Below are 12401 nucleotides of genomic sequence, written 5' to 3'. Positions count from 1 at the left end.
CCTGCCCTTAGTATGAGGACATCTTGTCTGTGCCTGTGGTGGGTCAGCTCTCCAACTCCATCAGCCACAGACAACACAAGCACTGCCCTCTCAGCCTACACCGGCCCCGCTGTCTCTCTCCAGGTTAGTGACAGGCCATTTCAACCGCTGAGCCTTTTGAGCGTCTTCCTGGAGTGTCCAGCCCCAAGTCCACCGGGCGCTTGCAATATTCACTGATTTGCTGCTTTAAAAGAAGCAGTACACTCCTGCATACCAGTTACACCTCAGATCACCACTCAGGTTAATATACTGCACTTTGATGGGTTTACAGTGAAAGTACGTATACATTTATTTAACAAAGCTCAGAGATTCGGGTAATAGCAAGTAAAAGTACTGTAAACCGTTGGTCACATAAAATATAATCATAACACACATTCTAGAGCCTCAACTTACTTAACTAGATATTTTCATGTCTTACAGAGTAATGCTCACCCAAAGTCCTTTCAGCGTTTTACAGCCAGGCTTGGCTGTGATTTTCTGTTCATGAGAAAATTCACGTATCTATTTGCTGGTTGTTTTTTTCCTGTGTACTCCTTTCTTGTAGATTTTGCAATCTCTTAATCAGCATCTGGCTCAGTATGCACATAAATATACATTGTGCGGCATGCAGTACACAATGACCTGACATTTTGCAATGATTGCAATGACCAGTAGGCTTCTGACTCCCACTAGGGACTCCACATGCCACCTTTTAGGGAATCAGACCCAAGCAATCCCTGTGCAATCCTATGCACCCCCTGTGCCCTCTGCCAACTGGCATCAAGAAGACCTTGGCCACAACTCCCACATTCTGTGCCTGTAGCCCCCCTCCCGACCTCTTACATTCATTTAATTATTGTCCTACCCAGAGCCAAGACATTACAAACTCAGCAAATAAATACCAAGTCTCCGTTACTGAACTCTGGTAATGAGGCACAGCAAAAAAGAATTCACATTATAATACTAAAAACTTTGATTTTGTGCTAAATCAGCAAAAAGTCAGCATAAGGTTTTTGCTGGATATTGTCCATGGCAACCAGATTATTAAAACAAAATCAGATTGCAATGCATCACAAGAGAAGTTTAAGGACAATGTGTTAATATCAGACCAAGTCAGCATCTTTAAATTAAATCAATTGAGCCATTGGCTCAAAGTCAGAATTGTTTCCTTCAGACCAATTAAGCGGCAAAGAGGTAACTCTATGGGGAAGAAATACATTTATGTCTAAAACTCAGTGCTCTGATCCTTGGGTTGGCAGCAGCTAAACTGCTGTGGAAAAGGCAAAATCAGCCTCAGGTAGTAATGAGAAAGGGAAGTGGTGTTAGTCTTGGATCGGGGGTGGGCAAACTACAACCCAGGGGCCACATCAGGCCCTTCAGACATTTTAATCTGGCCCTTGAGCTCCCACTGGGGAACGGGGTCGGGGGCTTGCCCTGCTCTGCACGTGCCGTGACTCCGCACAGCTCGCAGAAGCAGCAGCATGTTCCCCCTTTGGCTCCTACATGTAGTAGCAGCCAGGGGGCTTCACACGCTGCCCCTGCCCCAAGTGCTACCTCCGCAGCTCCCAGTGGCCGGGAACTGCGGCCAATGGAAACTGCAGGGGCGGCGCCTGCGGATGTGGCAGCATGCAGGACCACTCTGCATAGGAGTCAGAGAGGGGACATGCCGCTGCTTCCAGGAGCTGCTTGAGGTAAGCGCCATCTGGAGCCTGACCCCTGAACCCCTCCTGCACCCCAACCCCCTGCCCCAGCCCTGATCCCCCTCCCACCCTCTGAACCCCTCAGTCCCAGCCCGGAGCACCCTCCCACACCCTGAACTCCTCATTTATGGCCCCACCCCAGAGCCCACACCCCTAGCCGGAGCTCTCCCCCCCCACACACACACACACACCCCAACCCCCAATTTTGTAAGCATTCATGGCCCGCCACACAATTCCCATACCCAGATGTTGCCTTCAGGCCAAAAAGTTTGCCAACCCCTGACTTAGATCCTTCTGTAGTAATAACCAGTTAGTCAAAGAGCAATGTCAGTTCTAGAAGGAGTAATCACTAGTTAAAGGGTACATGGTTTGGGGACAAAGCACCCACTGAACATCAAAATGTCATCTCAAACCCTGCTTCAATTTCCCATTGTGTGCTAGCAGCATAACTCAGTAAACAGGGCACATAGATGTCAGGAGAGTAGGTTCTTCTCCCAGCCCTGCCACTGGCTTGCTGGGTAGTGTTGGGCAAATCACTTACTACGTCCTGATTTTCAGAGGGCTGTATGCTCACAACTCCAGCCTTCCTCAGAAAGGTGTCTGTGGGTGATCAGCATCTCTGAATGTGTTTGCTAACTTCTCTCAGTTCTAGTGACCTATAATTACAGTAGGTACAGCGTTTCCAGACAAAAACATGGTTCCAAAGTAGACAGTGTCCCTTTAAAGTATTGGAAACTAGGAATTGGATATCTTGGAAGATTTCCTCTCTAGTACACTGATTCACATGGGATTCGGGTTTAACAATGACCATTATTTTGCTACTATCAAACATGATATAGCACCGTAAATTAACATTATGATGTCTATTGTGTCAAATGTCAATGACTGTTTGGTGACAGAAGGTTTGATCCAATGTTCACTGAACTCAGAGGATCAGGGCCCTACCTGTGAACTCAAGTGGTAGCATTATTTTGGTTCCAAATGTAGAAGATGTTCACATCACGAAGCAACTACCATCACAATTAGCACCAGTCATGCCTTGGCAGTCTCAGCAGAGAAGCCACAGATTCAAGAGCCATGATTCCTGAATTCCCTTCCCATTCCTGGAGGTGATCCCTGGAAATTAAGAGGGAGGCACATCAGGGGGGCCACGTAGGGGAAGTTTGCAATGCCCAACACATATTTGTTCTGTCAACAGACGACATCGCCAGTCTTCACAACTGTCAATGTAGCACCTTCCTTCAGCAGCAAATTCACCAAAAATGTTAAAAGAAACAACATTATTTCAATCCTTACTTGTTATAGAAGTTTTTTGCTGCCGCAGACATCAGGAGTATGATTGCCCTGTTCCTAAGAGACACATCTAATACAAAGGTATCTTAGTGAACATGAAGATATCCCAAGGAAATTCTCTACCTGGGCCACAGCAATACACCAATACAGGAAACTCCATAAGACTGGGGAAAAAAAGTTCAGATGAGAAAGATGATACACAAATAAATGAGATCAGACAGACATATGATTCCCAATGAACACGACTTCATTTGCAAGCATTACTGTAACAAATGAAGGACACCACGTAGAAATATTTCCCATCAAGCCAGCTCTTCTTACTTCTGCCAAGAACTTGACTCATCCACCAATAAAGATTTATTACATGACCAAGTATCCAAAAAACTGCCAGAACCTAATTTACTTGAAAATATCTTTTTTGCATCTAACATCCTGTAATTATTCCAGTTCTCTTTAAAATTACCTGAAAGGGGGTTCCAAAGAGGATGGATCTAGACTGTTCTCAGTGGTAGCAGATGACAGAACAAGGAGTAATGGTCTCAAGTTGCAGTGGGGGAGGTTTAGGTTCGATATTAGGAAAATCTTTTTCACTAGGAGAGTGGTGAAACACTGGAATGCGTTACCTAGGGAGGTGGTGGAATCTCCTTCCTTAGATATTTTTAAGGTCAGGCTTGACAAAGCCCTGGCTGGGATGATTTAGTTGGGAATTGGTCCTGCTTCGAGCAGGGGGTTGGACTAGATGACCTCCTGAGGTCCCTTCCAACCCTGAGATTCTATGATTCTATGATTCTAACGCTAGGTGTATTGCCTTTAATAAATATGCAAGGAGAGAAAGAACATTTTGTTTGGCTAGGTAGTGGCTGTGGTACAACATTTATAGAACGTTACAATCTCACACTCTCTCATTCACACTCAAGTGCAGAAGTCATGGAACCAGCTAGAAGACTGACTGGATGGCCAAATGCAGTAATGGAACCGACACTTTACCAGGGCTCAGCAGAAATGTGCGGCAGCTGCTGCCTGGGCACAAGCGACGGGCGGATGCCAGAGTAGAAGAAAGGTAACGGCACCTGTTGAATTCAACTCTGTCTTTCCCAGAAGTGAGAGCTGCCATCCCATAATCCTCCCGCACACCCTGGGTCTGGAACAGTCTCTCAAGCAAAAAGTTTCTCTATTACCCAGAAAGAGAAACAAATCCTTGAAAGGGTGTTTGTTAACAAGCAAGGAGTCCAGTTTAGTTTTCAAACTGGACTTTCAGCACAACACTGAGATAATCCTATTTAATTAGTGAAATGACCCCCTAATGATTCTCAGAACTCATGCTCAACGACTAGGATTACCTGACAATCTAGGATATCTGTGGCCATGAAGGTCACACCTACTCCTTTACTGTCCTTTCTTACACCAAACCTCCCTTTACACCTTACCTGCTAGTATTCCTTCTCGCCTGTATGTAATTCTCAAAAATCAAGATCTCCCAGGTCAGTGTGGTTTTTAGAATACATTTCATCTGGTGACTGGAGACAAAAGCCCATCTTATCCCGGGACAGGTGCAGCATGGACACTTCCCTCGCCGTATCGCCAATGTGCCACATGTCTGGGCTCGAGGAAGGGCGAGTCATTCAGCTTCCATGTTCCTGCGATGGGGTGTACTAGACCGTCTAAGGCTCTCTGCTGGAGTCCTCACGGTCCTACCACACCCCGCCCCAGAAAGGAGCAATGAAGATGTATCCTCCAGGCCTGCCTAGAAAGGCTGCAGGGAAGCCGCCAATCAGAGCCCACCTGGCTCACTTAAAAGGAGCTACAGGGCCTGAGCAGGTGAGTTGCTGGCTTGGACCAGAAGGGTGAGGAAGGAGTGGGAGGCTGTGAGACTCTCCAGGTGATGAGGCCTGAGAAAGACCTTGCACAGGCAGGGAACAGACAGAGAATCCTGAGATAAAGATGAAAGGGAAGGGGCTATGTGAGAAGGGGCCCAGGGAATAGCAGCAGCAGCAGCAGTAATTACACAAAGCAACGTGTAGCTACTATTTGTTGGGACCGGGAGTAGTGGGCGGGCCCAGGTCCTCTCACTGGCACTGGGGAAGTGGCCTAAGCCCCAAGAATGGGATAAGACTCAGTACTAAAAGCCTGAGAAAGGGGCTAAAATGTAAACAGGACACCAGAGAACCACTGAGGACTTGAAGATTCTCCAGGAAGAAAGCCCTGGGGGCACTGCTCTACACCAGGACAGACGCGGACTTAAAGCTAGCCCAGAAGGGGCTGAGGATTGAGCCCAGAGACAGGGCTAAAGATGGTAACAAGGGCACAGGGACAAGTCCACTTGGACCTTTTACCCTGGAAGAGGTTTGTTCATTCACACAGTGACTGTGTGTGACTTGACTGAGCCACGAAAGACCTGCCTCACAAAGGCGACAGCCGCCAGGGGGCATTCGGAGCAGAGAGAGAGTGCAGGTTTTCACCCACCTGACAGAAGGCGCTCACGAGAGGCGAGTGTGCACCGTCACCGTTCCATTTAGGCCGTGCCACCTAGGGAGTCACTTAGTGCCAACTGTCATGATGATTTTTGTAGTGCAGACATTTGTCCATCAGGAATAGTAGAGATATAAACAATTTGTTTCACACAGACCACCAAAATGAGGACTTTCAGTCACTACCAACAGCCACGACATTTGAAACCCATAACAATAAATAAATAAAATATAAGGGCTCTGAATACGGGATCCCTCTTGCACTGCTGTCTCTGGAACCATTGTTTCCCAGTAGATTAGTATTGTTTATATTTCCGTAGTGCCTGGGAGCCCCAGTCATGGACTGGAACCCCAATGAGCTAGGGTGCTGTACAAACACCGAACAAAACGACAGTCCCCTTCCCAAACAGCTCACAATCAATCAGCTTAAAACTGAATCATTTAAAATCTAACAATGAATATGCCAAACTGTCCCCCTTTCTCATCTCACATGTGCACATGCTGATCTCGGCCTAAACAGACTAGAACCAAGTGCTTCATCATCTCTCACCCGCCATATCAGCGTTGCTCTAGAATGCTAAGGCTGAAGTGCTGAGGCAGAGAGTGTAGCAGATATGTGCCCCTAGAATACACTGCCTTTTGAAATGTGCTTCTGCACAAGTTTGGTGTCATCTACAAAGAGCTGCGGGAAACACCTTTGTGTCCAGGCCTTCCCAAATGGTTAAAGTTCCTAGGATCCCAGCCCATTAGTTAGATAAAAAGCTGGGGAGCAAGGACTTTGGGCTCCTTTTTTTGGATCATTAATGGCTCAGCTCTCCCCTTACAAATCCATGGTGATGGGTTTGCTAAATGTCTTGCAATAAATGTTTAAAACTATATTTTATAAGATCTAATCTCTTAATTCAAAAGATGCAGCCCCCAGACTAATCCTAAATCTAAATCATCATCCTCACGACCACATACCCCATTGCTCTTTGTTCCTTTGTCCATCCAAACTGTACTGGTTCTACAGAAACTCCCACCTCCCTCACTCCTATCACTTCATTTCCAGCTCCACCCATCCAAAAACTACCTTATACATAGCTCCAGCAACACCATGTGCACATAACAAACTTAAGAAGCCAGATAGTCTTACTGGTGTAACCTTTGCATTCCCTCCTACTGTACCTCTCATGTTTTCTGCTCCTGACCCACTCACTGGCTCGTCTATAAAATTAGGCCCCAATCGTTCAAGTTATTCCATGCAGGCCCACGCAGAGTCCCTTAGACTTCAATGGGGCTACGCAGCCATAAGACTCTGCCTCCAGAGAAAAGCTTGCAGGATCAGGGCTTTAGATAGTCAGCTCTTCAGGACAGAGACCATAAAACACCCAGTAGGCTTGGGTGCTATAAAATGAAAAATAAAAATCATCAAAATCAATATCCTCACTGCCATCCTGGTACTTCTGTAGGGTTCCCCAGACAGGTCCATCTTTCAGCTGACAGATGGCCTGTTTAGAAAGCAAATGCTGAACAACTAATACAGATATTTCCATCCTTAGAAGCAGCACGGCTTTCCTTTACCTGGCTTTCAGTCCTGGCACCACGATACCCTTGTGCACACTCAACAGTGAGCAGAACTGGAAATAACTCAGTCCAAGAACATGCACTTGGGAAAAGAGCCTTTAAATCATTATCACAGAATCAGAGACACTAGAATGGGAAAAGCTCTGTTAGGTCAGCCCCGGTTCTACCACTAAGCACTTAGAGGATTAGTCAGGTGCAGTGCTCATATCTACCAAAAGAACCCGCTAGTCCAATTTATTCAGTGGGAAATTGTGTAGGAGAGAAAAGAGAGAAAGCCATCAATCCACAGCCTCACTCCCTGGACCAGCTCAGCTGGTGGTCACCAATGCCTCGACTCTCATGCATGGGTCCAGGAGGAGTGCTGGATACTTCCCTGGGCTGGGAGGACTGGGTTTGATTTGCAGCCTTGCATGACATCACACCCTCCTCAAAGAAGGAAAGACAGGGCTTTGTCTCCTGAGAAAACACTCAGAGAATTTGGCTGATGCTCTTCTTACTAAGGGAAAGTTTCAATTAAATTAGTTTCTCTTTCTCTCAGCTCCCTGACACTTTGGCAGTTAATTTCCTATATATAGAAAAGAACAAACTGGCAGGAGGTTTTGTTCAGTCCCAATAGCTTTCGCACATAGTGAAATATGCTCAGGCCCCAGCTGACACTCTGACCTCATAACACACAGCACGCTGTGCTCCAAAGGTTACTTCTTGGCATCAGCCACAGGCTGCTGCTCCTGTTTCAGGACAGATCTGAATCTTATGGAGATGCAGGGTCTCTGCACCCCTCCTCCTGCTGTGTAGGCACAGAAGCTTCCCTCGTCTTACTCCCTAATCTTTCCTACCACATGGGTGCAGAGCCCTCCCTCTGGGCTCCTCCTGCTTGGTGTAGAGGTCTCCTTCCTTCCCCTCTGGGACCACCCTTTGTGTGTGCCCAGTGCCCCAGACTCTGTTCCTGTTGTGCACGAGCAGAGATCAAACTGCCTCCTATGTTGTACAGAGGTCTAGATAGCAAAGCCATCTCGCTGCCAAGGCAGCGCTGACACTCGACCATCTGCTGCCTGTGACAAGCACTTCAGAAAGTGCCAGGATTCTTACCAGTACCTGTTCCAGCCGAGTTCCACACAGCGTAGAGCCCAGCCCAGCGCTCACCTCTGCTTCACAGAGGGAGGCAGACAGAACTGGGACCTAGTTCAAACGATGTGGGACAGGACATCCAAGACAAGATTTGCAGACTCCAAGCAATTGTAAGGCATATTGAACACTGATTGGCTAAAGCAATCTAGGCTGCCTGTGCAAATCTGTCCCAGCTCTGAAGTGACTAAAGCTTGTATGTGAAAACAGCTGGTAATATCCAGCCAGTGCAGTAACAAACTGTCCACACTACAGAACAACCATCAAGCTGGCCCTAACTGGTAGCTGTTGACAGACTCAGAAGAGAGGCCAAGGACAGGGAACCTGAACTTTTCTCGGCTCTCAAGGTTCCCTTCAGGGCAGGGGGGAGTACGTTGGCAGGGCCAATGTACGGAAAGCTTGCCCTGCCACTGACCCTGCCCTTGCTGTAGCTGTTCCATGAATAAAGAGGTCAGAATTACTCAGGAACTGTGAATCCAACTCCTTTTCTGAACATTAAACTCACTTTAAAAGCAGGTAGGTTATTCTTGTTTCTGAAGCTCCTTGACTATTCTTTTTGTGCCGGGGCAGCCCACACTATGGCTTGATTGTGCAGAGCTTTCATTAGGAGTCCAAATGTCTATTTTATAAATTGCTTACAAATTCAGGAGTCATCACAGATTCCTTTCTACCAATGCATGGAGCTTATCTACTTGGCAAAGTTATACCAGTATAAGCTAAGGCGTGAAGTGAAAGCTCTATAGTTATTCCAAAAAGAAAAGGAGTACTTGTGGCACCTTAGAGACTAACCAATTTATTTGAGCATAAGCTTTCGTGAGCTACAGCTCACTTCATCGGATGCATACTGTGGAAAGTATAGAAGATCTTTTTATACACACAAAGCATGAAAAATGGGTGTTTACCACTACAAAAGGTTTTCTCTCCCCCCACCCCACTCTCCTGCTGATAATAGCTTATCTAAAGCGATCACTCTCCTTACAATGTGTATGATAATCAAGGTGGGCCATTTCCAGCACAAATCCAGGGTTTAACAAGAACGCCTGAGGGGGGGAGGGGGAGGTAGGAAAAAACAAGGGGAAATAGGTTACCTTGCATAATGACTTAGCCACTCCCAGTCTCTATTCAAGCCTAAGTTAATTGTATCCAATTTGCAAATGAATTCCAATTCAACAGTCTCTCAGCTACCTTCGAGACACCACTGACTTCCTGAGGAAACTACAATCCATCGGTGATCTTCCTGAAAACACCATCCTGGCCACTATGGATGTAGAAGCCCTCTACACCAACATTCCACACAAAGATGGACTACAAGCCGTCAAGAACACTATCCCCGATAATGTCACGGCTAACCTGGTGGCTGAACTTTGTGACTTTGTCCTCACCCATAACTATTTTACATTTGGGGACAATGTATACCTTCAAATCAGCGGCACTGCTATGGGTACCCGCATGGCCCCACAGTATGCCAACATTTTTATGGCTGACTTAGAACAACGCTTCCTCAGCTCTCGTCCCCTAACGCCCCTACTCTACTTGCACTATATTGGTGACATCTTCATCATCTGGACCCATGGAAAAGAAGCCCTTGAGGAATTCCACCATGATTTCAACAATTTCCATCCCACCATCAACCTCAGCCTGGTCCAGTCCACATAAGAGATCCACTTCCTGGACACTACAGTGCTAATAAACGATGGTCACATAAAGACCACCCTATACCAGAAACCTACTGACCGCTATTCCTACCTACATGCCTCCAGCTTTCACCCTGACCACACCACACGATCCATCGTCTACAGCCAAGCTCTGCGATACAAACGCATTTGCTCTAACCCCTCAGACAGAGACAAACACCTACAAGATCTCTATCAAGCATTCTTACAACTACAATACCCACCTGCTGAAGTGAAGAAACAGATTGATAGAGCCAGAAGAGTTGCCAGAAGTCACCTACTACAGGACAAGCCTAACAAAGAAAATAACAGAACGCCACTAGCCTTCACCTTCAGCCCCCTACTAAAACCCCTCCATCACATTATTAAGGATCTACAACCTATCCTGAAGGCTGACCCAACACTCTCACAAATCTTGGGAGACAGGCCAGTCCTTGCCTACAGACAGCCCCCCAACCTGAAGCAAATACTCACCAGCAACCACATACCACACAACAGAACCACTAACCCAGGAACCTATCCTTGCAACAAAGCCCGTTGCCAACTGTGCCCACATGTCTACTCAGGGGACACCATCATAGGGCCTAATAACATCAGCCACACTATCAGAGGCTCGTTCACCTGCACATCCACCAATGTGATATATGCCATCATGTGCCAGCAATGCCCCTCTGCCATGTACATTGGCCAAACTGGACAGTCTCTATGTAAAAGAATAAATGGACACAAATCAGATGTCAAGAATTATAACATTCATAAACCAGTCGGAGAACACTTCAATCTCTCTGGTCACGCGATTACAGACATGAAAGTTGCGATATTACAACAAAAAAAACTTCAAAACCAGACTCCAGAGAGAGACTGTTGAATTGGAATTCATTTGCAAATTGGATACAATTAACTTAGGCTTGAATAGAGACTGGGAGTGGCTAAGTCATTATGCAAGGTAACCTATTTCCCCTTGTTTTTTCCTACCCCCCCCCCCCCAACGTTCTTGTTAAACCCTGGATTTGTGCTGGAAAAGGCCCATCTTGATTATCATACACATTGTAAGGAGAGTGATCGCTTTAGATAAGCTATTACCAGCAGGAGAGTGGGGTGGGGGGAGAGAAAACCTTTTGTAGTGGTAAACACCCATTTTTTCATGCTTTGTGTGTATAAAAAGATCTTCTATACTTTCCACAGTATGCATCCGATGAAGTGAGCTGTAGCTCACGAAAGCTTATGCTCAAATAAATTGGTTAGTCTCTAAGGTGCCACAAGTACTCCTTTTCTTTTTGCGAATACAGACTAACACGGCTGTTACTCTGAAACCTATAGTTATTCCAGTATAACTCCCCATGTGGACACTCTTCTTCTGGTGTTGGTGTACCTATTTTTGATTTAGCTTATGTCGCTTTGGAAAGGGTTTAAGTTAAGCCAAAAAAGGCCAATCTCACAGCAGAATAAGAGTGTCCACCTGGGGATTTATACTGACATAACTCTAGCAGATTAACTATTCAAGTGTTATTATACCAACTTTCCCATGTAGACAAGCCGTCACACACAAATCCCGCTGTTCTCAAGTCTGGGGCTTCCTTAGCTTTCTCCAGTAGCTGATCCACCAGCCAGCTATTTCCATGTAGGGTGGCCATCTTTTCAAAAGGCAAAAGCGGGACACATGCAGGAGCCCCGCCACCATCCATGGCCCGCCCCTTGTGCCTCCTCTTCCCCTCAAGGCCCCACCCTCTGGCCAGGCCAGAAGCTGGAGCCAGTCTGTTGTAAAAAACTCAAAGAGCCCCAGATCCTCCACCTGCCCTGGGCAGAGGACCAGGGTGCCAGAGAGTAGCCCCTGACCCGTGTCCCCAGCCCCCAGGGCATGCCACCCAGGGCTCCCCACAGCAGTCCAGGCTCCCTAGGTGGCTCGTACCATGGCCCAGATCTAACTTCGAGATTGGGCAGGGACAAGGCCTTAGGGGGAAGAGGGCAAGCAGAGGTGGGGGTCTCATGGTGAGGGGGGGCTAAGGCCCACCTCAGCCCCTCCAATGGGAAGAGGCTGGCACCTCGGGCAGGCCCAGAGCGGCATCACAGGAAATCCAGAACAAATACTGCCATGGAGTCATTCAGTCCAGGACTGGGACTTGAACTCTGCATTTTGGGACTGTCCTGCCCAATTCAGGATGGGCGATCACCTTACTTCCATCTAATGTGTCTTTATAATGCTTTATCTAACCACCCCTCCCTCCAAAACAGAGACACACATCTTGGTTAGAAGGGGTACAAGGCTGCCTTTCTGAATACATCCATTTTCTTCAAGGGCCATTGTTAGACTGTACCAGTCTATACCTACCCCAGATGAGCTACTGATCCTACTGCTAGAGAAGAGACACAGGAGGAGGGCAACGGCTGCATAAACGGAAGAGACCAGCTTGATTCATAGATTCCAAGGCCAGAAAGGACCACTGCGATCATCTAGTTTGACCTTCTGTGTAGCACATGCCAGAGACCTTCCCCAGAATAATTCCTAAGAGCAGATCTTTCAGAAAAACATTCAATCTTGATTTAAAATTATCAGTGAC

At 46.9% G+C, this 12401-nt stretch overlaps 1 protein-coding gene across 8 annotated transcripts in view; it reads right to left on the bottom strand.

Moving 5' to 3' along the window:
- Positions 1-12401, bottom strand: part of HIVEP3 (HIVEP zinc finger 3) — a 468378-nt gene that overhangs the window by 299221 nt on the left and 156756 nt on the right. Inside the window, exon 3 of one of the 8 annotated variants that reach the window (XM_043532149.1) lies at positions 2664-2834. The exons of the other annotated variants lie outside the window; for them this stretch is intronic. The gene's annotated coding sequence lies outside the window, so the exon portion shown is untranslated. The remainder of the gene's footprint in view (positions 1-2663; positions 2835-12401) is intronic. 8 annotated transcript variants of the gene reach the window in all.

The sequence above is a fragment of the Chelonia mydas genome, chromosome 19, assembly GCF_015237465.2.
Source record: "Chelonia mydas isolate rCheMyd1 chromosome 19, rCheMyd1.pri.v2, whole genome shotgun sequence".
Classification (NCBI taxonomy): Eukaryota; Metazoa; Chordata; order Testudines; family Cheloniidae; genus Chelonia; species Chelonia mydas.
This window is presented reverse-complemented; position numbering and strand designations above follow the sequence as displayed.